This window comes from Pinus tabuliformis, chromosome X (genome assembly GCF_031772625.1).
Source record: "Pinus tabuliformis cultivar Carrire ecotype Pingquan chromosome X, CPIR1, whole genome shotgun sequence".
Lineage (NCBI taxonomy): Eukaryota > Viridiplantae > Streptophyta > Pinopsida > Pinales > Pinaceae > Pinus > Pinus tabuliformis.
The window spans coordinates 809,971,531-809,988,016 of record NC_142308.1 but is presented as its reverse complement, the minus strand read 5'-3'; the positions used below and the strand labels follow the sequence as shown (position 1 = coordinate 809,988,016).

The 16,486-nt window shown below is 39.8% G+C and overlaps 1 pseudogene; it reads right to left on the bottom strand.

Annotated features, from left to right (window-relative positions):
- Positions 1-2,023: 2,023 nt before the first annotated feature.
- Positions 2,024-2,905, bottom strand: LOC149142252 (uncharacterized; annotated as a pseudogene).
- Between the last annotated feature and the right edge of the window lie 13,581 nt (positions 2,906-16,486).

Below are 16,486 nucleotides of genomic sequence, written 5' to 3'. Positions count from 1 at the left end.
CTTGTTGGTTCGAAACGCGTCAACAAATGAAATATCTTGTGATTTATGCCGAAAAATCTCGCTTAAACCTAATATGGATCACAAAAGCCTCAATTCAACAATTATTATAACTTTATACTTTCAATTTGTCAGTGATCTGTTATATGAGTAGAACCATAAAACAAACAATAACATCATAAATATGAAGCACATATGACATAAATACAAGGTGAAAACCCATAAAGGAATAAAACCACCATTCTTTTTCTTCTTTTCTTTAGTACTTACATAATTTCACTCGCACCAACTAGTTGGAAGCACATACTCCCTTTACAATATTTTGTTGACACCCACCAATAGGAACCACCAACTCCCTTCACAGTTTCATTGGCACCCACTAGCAGGAAGCACCCACGCCCTTGAGCTGTTTCACTGGCACACACCTATAGGAAGCACCCACTCCCTTCATTATTTTTTTGGCATCCACTAGCTGGAAGCATCCACTCCCTTCACTATTTCTTTGGGACCAACAAAAAGGAATCACCTACTCCCTCAAATAAGTTCACTTGCACCAACTAGCTGGTGGCATTTACTCCAAAAAAATTGTGGACCTTCTTTTCATCCATTTTCAAATTGGATCCACTCCCTTTAGAAAAAAATCAATAATAATACAAACTATTCCTTCATCAAATCTCTTCATTGATCAGCAACACTCACTTCTATCATCAACAATAAACAATAATTTTGAACATCTAGTAATCAGTCTCACCATGCACTAAGTAATCAATAACACACATCTTGTGTCGTCAACAACATAGCAATACTCTCAGCAGACATACCTTCACTATTATACACCAGCAAGCAAATTCTTATAAAATCAAACCTCAACAACTTCAACTATCATCAATCCAAATATGGCATGTCTTCACTAGCTCAAAATATTCATGGTTGATATGAATCTTGGGAGCGGCCACAATATAGGAGACTTGAACATTGAACAATGAAAGAAACAAAAAAAATATTCAATCTACCAAGAGTGAATACATAAGGAAGATAACCATTAACCATTTAATAAATTTTTATTAAATGAAAGAATATTTTGGTTGCTACATTGTGGAGGACCCATGTGTCCTTTTACAAAATGAGGCTTGTTATTTATAGTCTTTTTAAGTTACAATACCATAGGTAGATACCATAGGTGGATACCATGGGTAAATACCATCGGTCAATACCATGGGTGGATGCCACTTTCCAATTAGAACAATCCTCGCCCCTTAAGAAGTAATGGTCTGCATTGCGTGAAGTCCCCTTCGCAGAAGTCTCTGTTGAATAAGAGCATAACTTTTGGTTTTTGGATGACCCAAAACTAAGTGTTATTGAAGACAATGGTTTTCTGTGGTTGACCTATAACCATGGGTTTGTGGATGACCCTTAACCATGATGAACGGAGATCCAAGGATAGAGATACCCTATAATGCTTGTGGGCCAACAGTGATGCTAACAGTGTGTGGCCTGGAAAATGGACTTTTGTGGAAATGATTTTGTGTGGTTGACCCATAATCATGATGAACAAATATAGGATAGAAATACCCTATAATTCTTGTAGGCCAACTGCTATGTTGACACTGTGTGGCCTAGCAAATGGACCTCGGTGGCAAGAGTTTTTCCTTGTTGACCCATAACCATATTGAGATAATTCGCTTGTGGATCCGCTTGGTAGAGATTTAGTGGCTTATCTTTGTAAATTCTCCCAGGACCCATTGCATTAATTCTATCAAGAAATCCAAATGCCTCTACTATGCTTAAGCATAACACCCTTTCTAAATAAGCCATATAAGTTGATGCTGGTTCTACTCCTATTTTTTATGCTCTTAAAGCTAGCATGAGATCACGAGATGAATGCTTTATTTGTACAACATTCAAGGTCTTTGACATAGAATACCTATAGTTTCCTCCTTGTCTCTTAATTCTCTGTCTCTTAATGGAAATATAACAAAAAGGAAATGGGTAAACAGGCGAAACATGAACTTATTTTCATAACTATCTAGAGTGGGTGGATGGAATACATCTTCGGTTGAGTGAAAGATGGTTTTTCAATCTCATTATGCCCAAACCTGCGATAACAAACAATAACAACAACGACATCAGACTGGAAGGTTTTCCACCATTTTGTGCAATTTCGCATGCATGCACGACAGCTTCAACATCATCTTTATTCGCATGGAAAATGGGCAGACTCAAAGACTTTGTGGCATTGATACAATATTGCGAGGATATGCTAGATTCAAGATCAATACTAAAAGCAACTTGATTATTAATCACAATATGAAGGGTCTTGCCAGTAGTGTAGTTTAGAAAAGCATCGAGATGCAAAGTCTTGTAAACCACCCCTTGTCGAGTTAACACCTATATCCATGCATCAAAAATCCCATATTCTTCATTAGATCCTTGTCGGTGAAATAATATCGTTTTTCCCTAGTTTTCCTATCATGATAATATGCACTACCTCGATATGGCTATGGTTGGCAACAAGAGAGATTAATATGCTTACCACCATGCTTTAGTTGGTCATAAGAAGTCCCAAGGTGGTATTTTTCATCCCTTGGGCCAGTATACCGCCCGGTTTCGTCACCGACTCGTTTAATCCCACTGCTAAATTCACTGAAAATATATCACAACGGGTTCCTTACCACATTCACCTGTACATTCAACCTACCTTTGTGAGACAAGTCGATAACTATACTCTCAGCCGCCAAATCTGTCGATCTGTCAATTATCTCCTTCATACTCAGAATCAAAGACGAAATCGTTTTGCGGTGGTCCATTTAGTGGCCAAAAAGTTCTCAAACGGTGCATTCCAAATCAACCTCTCTAAAATAACCGGCCGACGACTTGCATTATACGTACCGAGAACCAACTGCTCCATTTTATCCTACAACCACTAACATTTATGTGCAGGTAATCGCACCCTATGGTACCACAACAAGCTTGGTCCATGTGGTTTATTACCTAGTTACCAAGTTCGGTCCAAAAGGCTAAAAAATTCGGGGGATATGGTTCGGTTCACGTCATGATACATTTTAATACGGTATGAAATCTTTCATTTATGTAATGATTTAAAGTTACAGTGTGCCTGGTTCTCCGGTTCAAACCCATTGCCACTATGAAGAACGAGGAATCATTTAAAGTGACAATGCGTGTGGTTCTCCTGTTTTAATCAATTTTGGTTTCAGTAGAGGTTAACCACCACCACTATCTAGACTAAAAAGACATCACACATCACGGTACTCCGATACTGTTTATGAATCTCCCCTCATCAATTAGCATCCAGCCATGGCACAATAAATACATAAACCTTCATTCCACGTGTCATTCACCACTTTGAGATTTACATTTTTTTCGTTATTAATTTAAAATAAACGTCATATATTAGAAAGTACAAAAAAATGATACTTTAAATATTAAAAAATGTTATAAAGATCACGTGTCATTTATCAGTGTCAGATTTGCATTTTTTTGGTTATTAATTTAAACCTAACATTCTATATTAGAAAGTAAAAAAGTTAATTTATATATTAAAAAATGTTATAGAGATTTTATATTTAAAAAATTGCAGTTATAAAAATAGTAAGTTTAGTATTAAAAACATAGAGAAAGTAAATTTTATATTTAAAATTTATAAAAAAAATTATTTATTTTTTGGCTTTTATATTTTTTTTTGATAAAAGTTATTAGTAAATTGGGACATGTATGGTTACTTAATTGTTGGTACGAAATTTAATTAAATGGGTTCAATTTTAGTTATCCATTACAAAGATTGAATAAATTTGGATCCTAAAGCATGACATATAAGTTTTTTTTTGTAATTTCTCATCACTTAACTTTATTTTTAGTATTCAATATTTCATTCTTTAAGCTAGTTTTTGCTATTTATGTTATAGGATTTTATCTACATATTTTCCTAATTTACAATACTAATAAATTTAATGCATTTTGTCTTTCATTATTTCTGGATCATCTTCAATTAGACAACAACAACAAAAAGTTAATGTTGGAAATAAATAAACATACATTCTAATGAGGAAAGATTCATATTAATTTCAAAATTTTGAAAAAAAATAATAATATATTAATATTTTTAAGATGTGTATTGTCGAATTTTTCCCATATTGAATTTTACATAATCGATTTTTTCTCGTATCAAATCGAATACGAATTCGTATTCAAAATCAAATTTGGTAACTATGGTTTATTATGGCCCTCAGTGTTTGAATGGGATGATTTTCCGATAGGAGCCCAGCTATCAACCACGCACTGAGGAAGAACTCATTGTGTAGGTGAGCCTTCATGAAGCCATGAAGGCGAGGGTCCATGTCTATTCATACATGCTAAGAGGACAACCCAAGAGGATCGAGATTCACCTTGATGTGTCCATTGACTTGGTAAGCCTTGATGAGGAGTACTAATCTCATGCTTTCCTAGATAGTTTGGCTAAATAAGGCAGGGGAAAGCTCAGCCCACTAGGTAATATATTTCGAAAGACGTTTTCCCATGACTTCTCCACACTCTATGGATCGAATTCCCATGCCTTTCGTAGCTCCTTAGATGTAGACATCGACATGTTGGTAAGAAATTTGGCTAGAAATTTGTCTGTCAAGTGTTTTGAAGCAACAACTTGTTTTGGCCTTACGATGGTAGTATGAATGAAACATGCCCTTAAGGAAGGTTTGGCCAGCTGAACTCTAAGATTTGTTGGGGCTGCTATCACTGAGATTCGAAACCAGGCCATTCAAGGCATTAAATATTTCTCTCATCCTTGAAATTTTGTCTCATCATGTAACTTGCAGAACCAAGAACTCGATAATGTAGTGAAATACTTTCCTTTGTTACTATTCAACAGTTAGCAACGTACTTTGTGGGGATTTAATAATTGAAAAGGAAAAAGTAGAATACTTCTTCGATTTCAGAGTTCCTGACAAAACTCCATTTGGCCCATGATATCTCCATGAAAACAATAAAACCTGCTGCTAAGGGTTCCAAATTTCAAAAGAGCTTCCCATGAGGATAACAACCCATGTCAATAACCCTTTATGCACCTGTTATGTGAATCTTGGTTGTTATGGATTCATAATTCACTCTGATACCATTGATCCAGATCTTGGGAGGGGCCATGATCTAGGAGACCTGAACATTGAACACTAAAAGAAACAACACAATATTCAAGATACGCACACTGATTACATAAGGAAGATAATCATTAACCATTTATTAAATGAAAGAAGCTTTTGGTTGCTACATTATGTAGGACCCATTTGTCCTTTTACGAAATGAAGCTTCTTATTTATAGCATTTTTTAAGTTAAATACCATGGGTAAATACAATGGGTCAATACCATGAAGGTGGATGTCACTTTCCAATTGGATCATCCCTACAGATCAAACCGTAGTTATCAATGTCAACAAGAAACAAAAAAACCCTCATGAACAATAGAAATTCAACTTATCCAACAACATCAGTTTGTACCCTTGTTAGAACAAAAACAAGAATATCAATCTTAACATTTAAACCCCAAAATAAATCCTCAAGCAGTCCCAATTTAATATTAGCGTTACAATAGCAGGCTTGATAACAAACAATTAGCTATGTTCACAATCAAATGCATCTTCCAATCAATATTCTATCACAACTTCATTAGTCTCGGGCATTAATTCTCAATAGCAAGGAAAACCATCATCAACAACTTCATTAGAAGAAATCGTATCAACAATAAAAAACCTCTAACAACATGATAAGCTTAGCACCTCTAAGAAGTAGTCCAAAACCCTAACAAAGTCCTTAACACTTCAATATACAAAATAACAACAATGCGCTATCAAATTCTGCAGACAACAATATTCAATAATAATAAATTTAACAAATAGTGGAGAACTCAACAATATATAGTAGCTTTGATCATCAACAACATATTTATCATCATATTAACTCATCCTCTTTCATTAATAGTACCTTCATTATGTTATTAGATGACATTCTTAGTAAACCTTTATCATTGTCACTAATCAAACTCTTGTAACAATATCATTATTAGACATTCCATCAAACAATAGTTATATTTGGCATTAAATTTATGACAAAATATAAGATTCAGTCTGGTCCTCTAAAGGTCCTCAAAAGAATAGCTCATCGATGATCATTATAACATGCATAATACTTCAACATTCTTAAGGACACATTACAAGCCCAATGGTTTTCACCCTAGACAATCACAAGACCCTATCATATTGATAATAATTGTCTTAACTAACAATAGCTCCAAATATGAATCATCATACTAGTTTTGAGTGCAAACATTGTAAAAAGCTCAACCTATGAACTAAAAAATTCTTGGGAGGTTACATAACCTTTAACAAATTAATAGATCGACTATGAAAACACACCAGTTAGATGAGTTATGATATGTTTACATCCTACCACCTAACTTAGACAAACAACTACATCTGGATTTTTATCATTTACCTGCATTCACACTTATACTAAAAACTTGCATATCTAGGAGAAGCCCATGATGTGACCAATAATGATGCAACCCACCATAACTTTCCTTTTAATTAAAAACACAATTAGATAATAGTTATGAACTCAAATTGATTCAAACCCATATTCTTTGTGTGCTGTGTCACAACCCCAAACATTGAATATTAGATTTCCCATGATTGCCAATGTCTACAAGGTTGTATTCTTTCTTACTCATCAAGCTTTTAATTACAAGACTACACACCATAATTTTCTCATACTAGTATATGATCTAGAAGATGTAACGTTAGTTCATATCAAAATGCATTTAGTAGTTCAATTTGCAATTTTATTAATGAAGGTAAGTCTCCTATATCAGATCACATCGTATTGCACTGGTTTGTTGGACTCGTAATGGATAGACTAGCATTCACACCAAGTTTGGAGTTCAGATCATTTAAGACACCTAAGTATATGAAGATGTGAATTGTGCTCTAATCTCAAAGCCTTTAGTGACAATCCATTTAACAGTATAGAGATCTATGAATGCATGACATTCATGCATTTTGACAATATTTTACACCTTTTTACACCTTCAGCTCAACATACATATTCCTTGATTTCCAAACTCTTGATTTTTACATAATTGGACAAATTACTACATAAACTAGACTCTCTACTTGATACTACTCCTTGACCACATGTTAGATCACGATTTTACACCACTCATGTCAGGAAATCACATCAAATCGCACCAAAAGAAAAGATAATAATGTGCATTTGCACCAGAATGGTGCTCTAGAACACAATACTCTTGGATATGCCTTCAAAACCATCTTTCAGACATAGACTTTCCCCAAGTACCTTCTTCAGTGAAAAATTAAATACACCCTCATCACATCATGAATAAGTCACCAACATACACCATAATGGTGCATACTTAAGAACATATCCATGTTTGGATATGCCTTCCTCGCATTGGGATTATGTGATCACCATTAGACACAATTATTGTGCCAAAAACATATACCAGAACATAAGAAAAATTTCATTGATCGATCCACAAACAAATAACCATCAATCGCTTAGATGGGATACCCATTTGATTTAATATGTAGCCATTTATACACTTCATTTGGAAACCATATCTAGCCAACCCATCAAATTACCATGGGAATTTACCATGGAAATATAATACCAAGGATTTGATCGAAACCAAAATACTTAAGGTGTTTACCATTGATCATTGAGTGTTTGTCACACAGGAGAAAACTAGGTCAAAAAGCAAGCCTAGGAGTACGAATGTTGGTTGTCCATGAGCAACCTAGGCTGCGAACATGAGTTGTCAATGTGAAATCTAGGTTATGGACATTAATTGGTCATATTTAATCAACATCCATTCTTCTTCATGCCTTTAATCATCCTCTATTATTCATGCCAAATTGACATCAATGCCAACACAATGTGTTAAAACATGTTTTCATTGATGTCAAAGGTGTTGTATTATTTTAAGAGTATCATCGATATTGTTATTAGATTGACAAGCATGTCAAAGGAATTGACAAAGGTGGATAAGGTCACTAATATTTGGATCCATTTTTATTATAGAATATCATATTATAAGCTATTGGAAACTACTCAGGTGGAGAGTGCTTAGAAATATCTTTCCAACGGTATATTAAAGTTTGTGAATGGCTTCCTAGACTAGAAGTCGTTAAAATCTAAAGTCAGTAGACCAAAAGCCCAAGTTGTAGAGCTAAGTTGGTGTTAAGGGGTTAGTACATGCTAATTTTGGAAAATCTTGCGCTATTTTGCAAGCTACAAACAAAGTTGGTATAGAAGGTGGTTAGCCACATCACCTTGGAAATATTTCCCTGGGAGTTCCAAATGGAGTGGAATTCTAAACCCCTAGGATGATAGAATAACATAGTGACATGGTGTAGGTATAGTGGGAAAGTGATGTGGGTGATGGAGACAGTGTTGATTGGTGGAGTTTGCAACAACAGGGAGGCCCCACCTGACAGCTCACCCTTATGGATTCTCCCTGGCAAGATCAAAGGTAGATCTGATTTTAATCTCTGCGGAAATGGAATTAGGGAGATTAAAAAGTTCCTATCAAGTGAAATAAAACACTCCCATCCCGACCTTTAAAATATAATGAAAAATATTGAAAAACATAAGACTGGGACCACCCTTTGCCTTTGTACCCTTGACGACAAGTGGACCAATTGATAGGTGGCACTTGGCGAACTATCATTGGATGAGAGAGATTATGTGGTAGCATAGGTGGAGACACAGTAGCATGATAATGTCAGCATGACATGGCACCAATAGGGACGTGACATGTGGCATGCAGATTTGGCATTTTTGAGGGGCCAATTGGGTCAAAAATAGGTGACACATGGCACCACTTAGCGACTGACACGTGGCATCCTTGCGTAGGTGGCAGACATGATGGAAGGCCAGACACCTCGGTGATTTCAAAGCAAGATGCAAGATATTTCTCCGAGCTAATGAGGCACCAAGACAAGCTAGCACATCAGTTGGCACCAACAAGCCACCCTAATGATTTTGTGATTGGTCATTATGTGCAATGTGTAGTCCAACATGACATGAAACCCTGTCAGAATGACCTTGGGAGTTTTCAAGGGGGCACAAATTTTAAACATCAGGGAGACAATTCCTGGGACGCGCTAGCAGATAGGCTAACACATGAGTTGGCACAAACGATTTTGAGATTTGTATGTGTGTTTAGTGTGGAGTCGCACCAAGACATGTAGTCCTAACGATCCATCCCTAGTGGGATCTAGAGGTGATCCATTGTGTCTCACAAGGGAAATAAGGCCAGGGTCTAATCACTCAGTCTAGAACATGGTTATGTGTTGGTTCCATGATTGAGGGCACAAAATTTAATGCACGTGGGTAAGCCCCTAAGTCCTAGAACGAAGGCATGCCCAAACAATGATTATATGTGAATGTTTTATAGTGAATGTGAATCTCCCCTCATCAATTAGCATCAAGCCATGGCACAATAAATACATAAACCTCCATCCCACGTGTCATTCACCACTTTGAGATTTACATTTTTTTGGTTATTAATTTAAAATAAACATCCTATATTAGAAAGTACAAAAAAATGATACTTTAAATATTAAAAAATGTTATAAAGATTACATGTCATTTATCAGTGTCAGATTTGCATTTTTTGGTTATTAATTTAAACCAAACATTCTATATTAGAAAGTAAAAAAGGTTAATTTATATATTAAAAAATGTTATAGATATTTTATATTTAAAAAATTGAAGTTATAAAAATAGTAAGTTTAGTATTAAAAACATAGAGAAAGTAAATTTTATATTTAAAAATTATAAAAAAAATTATTTATTTTTTTGGCTTTTATATTTTTTTTGATAAAAGCTATTAGTAGATTGGGACATGTATGGTTACTTAATTGTTGGTACGGAATTTTTTTTTCCCCTGGGAAAAAGTCGTAATTTTCATTAAAGATTAATAAAATTACATTTTGCAGATGCCGAGGCATATTCAAAAGCAGGCTTGTGCCTGTCGAGTTCATTGTAACTACTGTATATATATAATTCTCCACGCAGGGAGCATGAAAATAAGTCAGTTCAAAAATCAAAATTTGTGCTTAGCTCTTCGCAGAGAGCATTATATACTGTTATAAACATATAGATGTGCTGTTATAGCTGTGTCTAAACATACTAAAAAAAGAAAAAAATATCTACACAAGTATATGGGCTTATAGCCCATCATTCCAATTGTTCTTCAAATGGTCGATGATAGTACTGATAAAAGGTACCATCATTGTCCTCCTGGATCCACCAATCCTCTCCTATTCTGTGCGCTGCCTCTTTGGAGAGTTGATCTGCAGTGGTGTTCTGTTCCCTGTAGATGTGGTGACAGACAAAAGATTCAAAAGACATAATCAATCTCTTAGCTTCGTCCAGTATATGTCTTAAAGCAAATGCATGACAATGAGATGCATTATTGAGCCAATTGCAAACAACTTTGGAATCGCCAAAAATCTGCAAGTGTCTGCATTGTTTTAGGATAGCAAAATGAATAATGTGTTTGGTTGTGATAAGTTCTGCATAGTTGTTTGTGCCTCTGCCTAGGTTAATTTGAATCTTGAAGCAGTGTCTGTCAGTTAGGTGAAGAATGGCGCCCCCCCCACATCCATCATCTTGGGCTGATCCATCAAAAAAAGCCCAGGGCTTTGAGTGATCTATGGGGATAGGAGAGAGAGTTCTCGGTGCAGTGACAGAGTCCTCTTCAGGTAATAAGTTGTAATCTGCCACAGTGTGAAGAATGATCGAAGGCCAGTGAGGTCTCTTCAATTGGAAGATGGAAAGGTTACGGGCTATCCATATAGCCCAACAAATCAGCAGAGGCAGATTCTTGGCTTTACCTGAATTCTCAGAGCACCAGGTGGACCAAGCCTCCTGGAGGGTGTTCCCATGCCAATGCTTCAGCTGCGGGAAATGAGATGATATGGACTGCCAGAAGTGAATGGTCGAGTGACAGGTGAGGAACATGTGTTCTGTACTCTCCTCAGCATTAAGACAAAGATGACAGCGAAATGGACCAAAAAATGATCGCTTCATGAGATTGGAGCCAGTGGGGACCTTGTCAAATATGATATTCCACATCAGAAGTCTAGACCTGGGCGTAGCCTTGAGCTTCCATATCATCTTCCAAGTGGAAAGGATTTCAGGAGGTTTATATGCCTCCATGAGTCTGAGGTATCCCAGCTTGGGTGAGTACGCACCATGTTTAGCATGCGCCCAAATGATCTCATCCGGACCCTCCATGAGTCTGATATTAGCTTGTGTGAAAGCAGAGATATAGTCCTTCCATTCGTCAAACCATTGGTGAGGCAGGTTCAGAGTTCTGGCAGATAACCAAGCCTGCTGGAGGAAAGAGGAATTGGCTTGGTCACCAATGTGTTTGATATAAATTATACCTCTATCATGGAGGTAGTGAATAAGATCAGCCGGCAGTCTGTGGGCATTTCCGCATCCAACCCAGGGGTCCACGCCGATACAAAAAGAGTTCCCTTCTTTTATCCGCCAAGTGATGCCATCTCTTAATAGAGGGATTGAATCAATGACTGCTTTCCAGATGTTGGAGAAGTGATTGCTGTGTCCATGTCTGATACAGAACCAATCTAGTATAGGTAGTGGTTTAATGTACTTAGAATAAGCCACCCTGGTCCAGAGGCTGTCTGCAGTGAGTAAACTCCATCCAAGCTTGGCTGCCAGGGCTTTAGAGAATATAGCCAGTCTCTTGATGCCCCAACCTACCCAGCTCTTAGGCTTAGTAATGGTCTCCCATTTTATCCAAGCAAATATGCGCCCTGGCTGGTGCCCTTTCCAAAGGAATTTGCAGCATATACTCTGTAGTTGGTTTAGAATGCCTCTAGGAATCCAAGCCAGGGCCATCCAGTACACAGGTGTAGCCTCAATGACCGCTTTGATGAGAACAAGTCTTCCGGCTCTCAAAAAATATTTGTGGTACCAAACTTGTAGCCTCTTTTCTACTTAGATGAGCCATAACCAGTCCGCAATTTTATAGCCCGATGGCTTCAATCTAAACCCCAGATACTTAATTCCATCCGATAATTCCATGGTGACAAATGGGAATCGTTGTGAGGAAAAATTGATTTCATGTGCCGAGCATCCAACAGATGTAATGGTGGATTTGTTATTGTTGATCTGCATCCCCGTGGCCTGCTGGAACAGTCGAAAGGAGTTATGAAGAGAGGAGGAGTCACCAATACTACCATTAAGGAAAATGAGAATATCATCAACGAATAAGAGGTGAGTAAGGAAAAAATTATCCACTATTTTGATGCCAGTGAGTTATCGTCGATCTCTGGAGGATGAGATTATCCTACTCAGACCTTCGATAATCAGGAGGAAAAGCAGAGGAGAGAGAGGGCATCCCTGCCTGAGCCCTCTCTCAGCAGTGAAGAAAGGAGTTGCTTCTCCATTGAGAAGGACGCTATAGGATACATCTGTAATGCAGCTCATCATCCATTTGATGAAATCATATGGGAAGCCTAGATGAGTGAGCAGCAATCTAAGGTACAACCAGTTGGTTCTATCAAATGCCTTAGAGAGGTCAACTTTGAGAATCATACCTTTCTGCTTCTTGATGTGTAGAGTGTGCATGAGCTCCTGTGTAGTAGCTATGGCCTCATGGATCTGCCTGTGGTGAAGGAAAGCAAAATGTTCTGATGATATATGCTGTGAGAGGATGGGTTTGAGCCGTTTGCTATGATCTTGGTAATAATCTTGTAAAGGCAGTTACAGAGTGAAATAGGTCTGAAGTCATCAAAGGAGGTCGGGTTATCAGTCTTAGGAATGAGGGCGATGAAAGTAGATTTGATGGCTGATGATATCCTGCCCCTTTTCCTGCTATCCTCCACAATACTCAATAAATCTTGGCCCAGTATGTCAAAAAAGGAGATGTAAAATTCAATGGTCCATCTGTCTGGTCCAGGACTTTTGTCCTTCTTAAACCATTTCAGAGTTGCTTCCAGCTCATCCATGGTCACCTCCTTCAGAATCTCTTCCAAACTATCCTGGTCCACATATCTGGGAAATAGCTCAGCCACTCGCATGATCTCCAGGATGTTGACATTCCTTGGTGCCCTGTAGATGCCTCTGAAGTGATCGGTGGCCAGCCTGGCTAAATTCTGCTGATTTGAGACGGTGAGGCCATGTTCATCTTTTAGTTCCCAAATAGTATTGATGGCCTTCCGTCCATTGGCAAATTTATGATAGAACTTTGTGTTGTTGTCACCCTCAGTAAGCCAAAAGCCCTGCTTCTCAGTCTCATGCTTTCTTCTCTTTCCTTCAAGATTTGAGATCGTTTAGCAATCAGAAGGTTATACTGCTCCTTACTCTCCGGGGAGTTGAATGTTCCTGATGAATTGTTTTCATACTCCGTGATGATTCTCTCGGCCTCCATGAGAGTGTGGTTGTCCAGAATCCTCTTCTGATGTGCCCACTTTTTAGTAATCAGCTTGAGCTCAGTTAACTTCCTGACAAAACCAGAAGACAGGTCCTCTTCTTCCCAAATTGGATTATTTTGCCAGTATTTGTGAATCAGCTGAATGTATGATGGATCTTGTAGCCATGCAGCATTGAATTTGAAGGGACTCTTGATCTTGTGGGTGAGGCCATCTATCTCCAGAAAGGTAGGCCTGTGATCCGATAAGCCTCCTGAACCTACCCATTGCCTGGCTCTGGGTAGTTCATTATATAGTTGTTCTTTAATGAGGAAACGATCGAGTCTTCTGGCCAAACTCTGATCTCCACTCCTATTATTAGACCAGGTATACTGAAGTCTAGCAGAGGGTATGTCAACCCAATGGTGGTCCTCCAAAAGGGAGGAAAAGGATTCAGAGAGAGAATCCACTTGGGCCATATGCCCCCAAGATTCACAGTAGCCCAAGGAGAAATTAAGGTCCCCTCCCAAAATAATATTATCTGCTTGTAAGAGCTCTCTCTCAAGTAGGGATCTCCAGAAAGTAAGGCGACCAGTACATGGTCCATAGACGTTAATTAAGCGGAGATCCCTATCCAGTGAATGAACATGAATGTCGATGCCAATAAAACCCTTGCCCCCCCAGTAATTGCAGATATCCAAAGTCTTGTTGCAAACCCCAATGGCCAGACCCCCCGATCTGCCAGAAGCATCAAGGGCGTGAAAAGTCCAATTCGAGAGCCAAGTAGAAAGAGAGCGAATGAGGTGGTCCACAGGGCAGAGGGTTTCCTGTAGAAAAATGATATCCAGACAATCCGAGGTAATAAGCCTCCCGAGTGCTAGTTTTTTGGCGGAACTAGCAAACCCTCTACAGTTGAAGGAGAGGATTTTCATAAGGAGGGGCAGGGCCATCCTTCGCTCTAAGGGCCCCAAATATAGTGTGCTGTCGCCCGAGGGCTACCTCCTCATCCGCAGTCTGTCTAGCTTTAGTAATGCGGGATGGGCATCCTCGACCGGTCTTGTGGAAGGTGGGGGGACTGACAGGGTCAAGACCAATAACGTCAGGTCCTCTGTCTTTGATCCGAGGACGAAGGGAGTATCGGGGAGATGGCTTAGATAGTGCAGAGGTCGAAGAAATCAGAGGGCGGGGGGCAGAGGAGGAAGAGGCGGGATCGTGCAAGTGAGTGATGTATGTGATTGTGAGAGAGAGGTGAAAGTCACAGGGGGAACAGAGTGAGAAGAGACCGATGAAATGCATGATGTATGCGAAGTCAAAGAGTTAGGAGGAGATGACATACCCGTGACCGCAGTGTCCGTCGGAGGGGTCAGTGTGTGCTCTTGAGCCTCTGAGGACGATGGCGGTGCCGGGGGAGGTGCATCTGTCTCTAAACTTGCAGGTCCAGGTCCATCCTGAGGCGCAACAACCCCTGGTGAGCGCTAATGCGTCACAGGAGGTTGTACCGGCTGCTGGTCCGAAGGAGTCGACCGGTTGATATCTATGACTTCTTCTTGTTCATTCCTCTGAGATTTCCTTAGAAGCGAGCAGTCTCTGTAGAGGTGCCCAACTTTGTGGCATCTGCGGCAGCGATATGGGATGCCTTCGTAGTCAATGATTTGCCTTCGCGTCGAATCTCTCCACTGAATAGTGATGTATTCATATAGCCCCCCCCGAGTATCCATGTAAATGAGAATCCTAGCATAAGCCATCATGCCTGTCTGAAGATAGGACTTGTCATACCCCATATAAGTGCCGAGTGCATTGCCGATGCGCTTGAAAATTTCTTCAGACCAGTATTGAAGGGGAAGTCCAGGAAGTCGAATCCAGATAGGGCCAACTCCAATCTGCTCAGTCTCAGGATCAAATAAGGGTGTCCATCACTTGAGGAGTACAGGCGCGTGATCAAAGTGCCAATGTGATGACAAAACCCAGTTAGAGTGATCGGCACGCGCGAACCGTAGTGAAAACCATCCCCTCACAAATGTCTGCACAAACGGGATATCAACCAAATGATGCCCCCAAATCTCAGTAGCCCATGCCTTCAAACGTGCCGCCATATAACTGCGGCCACTGATGCGTCCGACCAAAACCTGGTCCGCAAAATCCATCGCTTCGCCCCACTGAATGTCCTCTTCCAGTCTGAGAAAATAATCAGCTTCTCGAGACTTGAAGCACTTAGATTTCTTTCTAGGGCCGCCGGAGGGGGGAGGGTTCCGCGGATGGTTAGATGCCGGTGGTGGAAGATGAGCAGGTACCGCTGGATGAAAGGATGCAGGGATACCAGCAGTAGGTTCACAAGAGAGGCCGGAAATGGGACCCGAGAGAGGGGGTACGGATGAAAAACTGTCGGACGAGGGACCAAGGTAACCCACAGGACCAGTTGAGGCAAGAACCAGGTTAGGGTTATGCGGATAGCGGTGAGATAAACCGACAGTCGGTGGGGTTAACCCTAGGGAAGGGTTTAAGATACCAGCAACAAACCCCAGGGTTGCCGGAGAGAGAGGAGGCGTTGAGAGGGCCGGCCAGGTGGGGGGTTCGTCCGGGAGAACCACCGGCAGGGATCTGGAGGATTCACCATGCGTAAAATGAGAGTAAACCCCTGAAAAATCATCATAAAACATACCTTCTGAGCTGGCATTGGAGGTGCGCCAGATGGATACCCCTTCCAAGGGGTCAGCTGAGTAGTCCACGGTCTCCAGGTCCTCCATAGGTATCTGCTCCTCGGAACGGTGAGTGTTAAGCGGTGCAGTGTATCCCGGCGAAAACGACATGTACCGGTCGAAGATGAAACCGCCTCTATGGTAAACGAGAAATAACAGCAGGTAAAACGAGAAGACCCCCAAGAAGTCGCGAACCCGGATAGTGCGTAAAACAGCTTCAGGATAACTCGAGTCCAACTGACGAGAATCCGGACGGCGGCAAAGAGCGGACGAGCATCGAACGGCGAAAGCACAGGTAAGGGTAAACGGGGTGAGTTACCA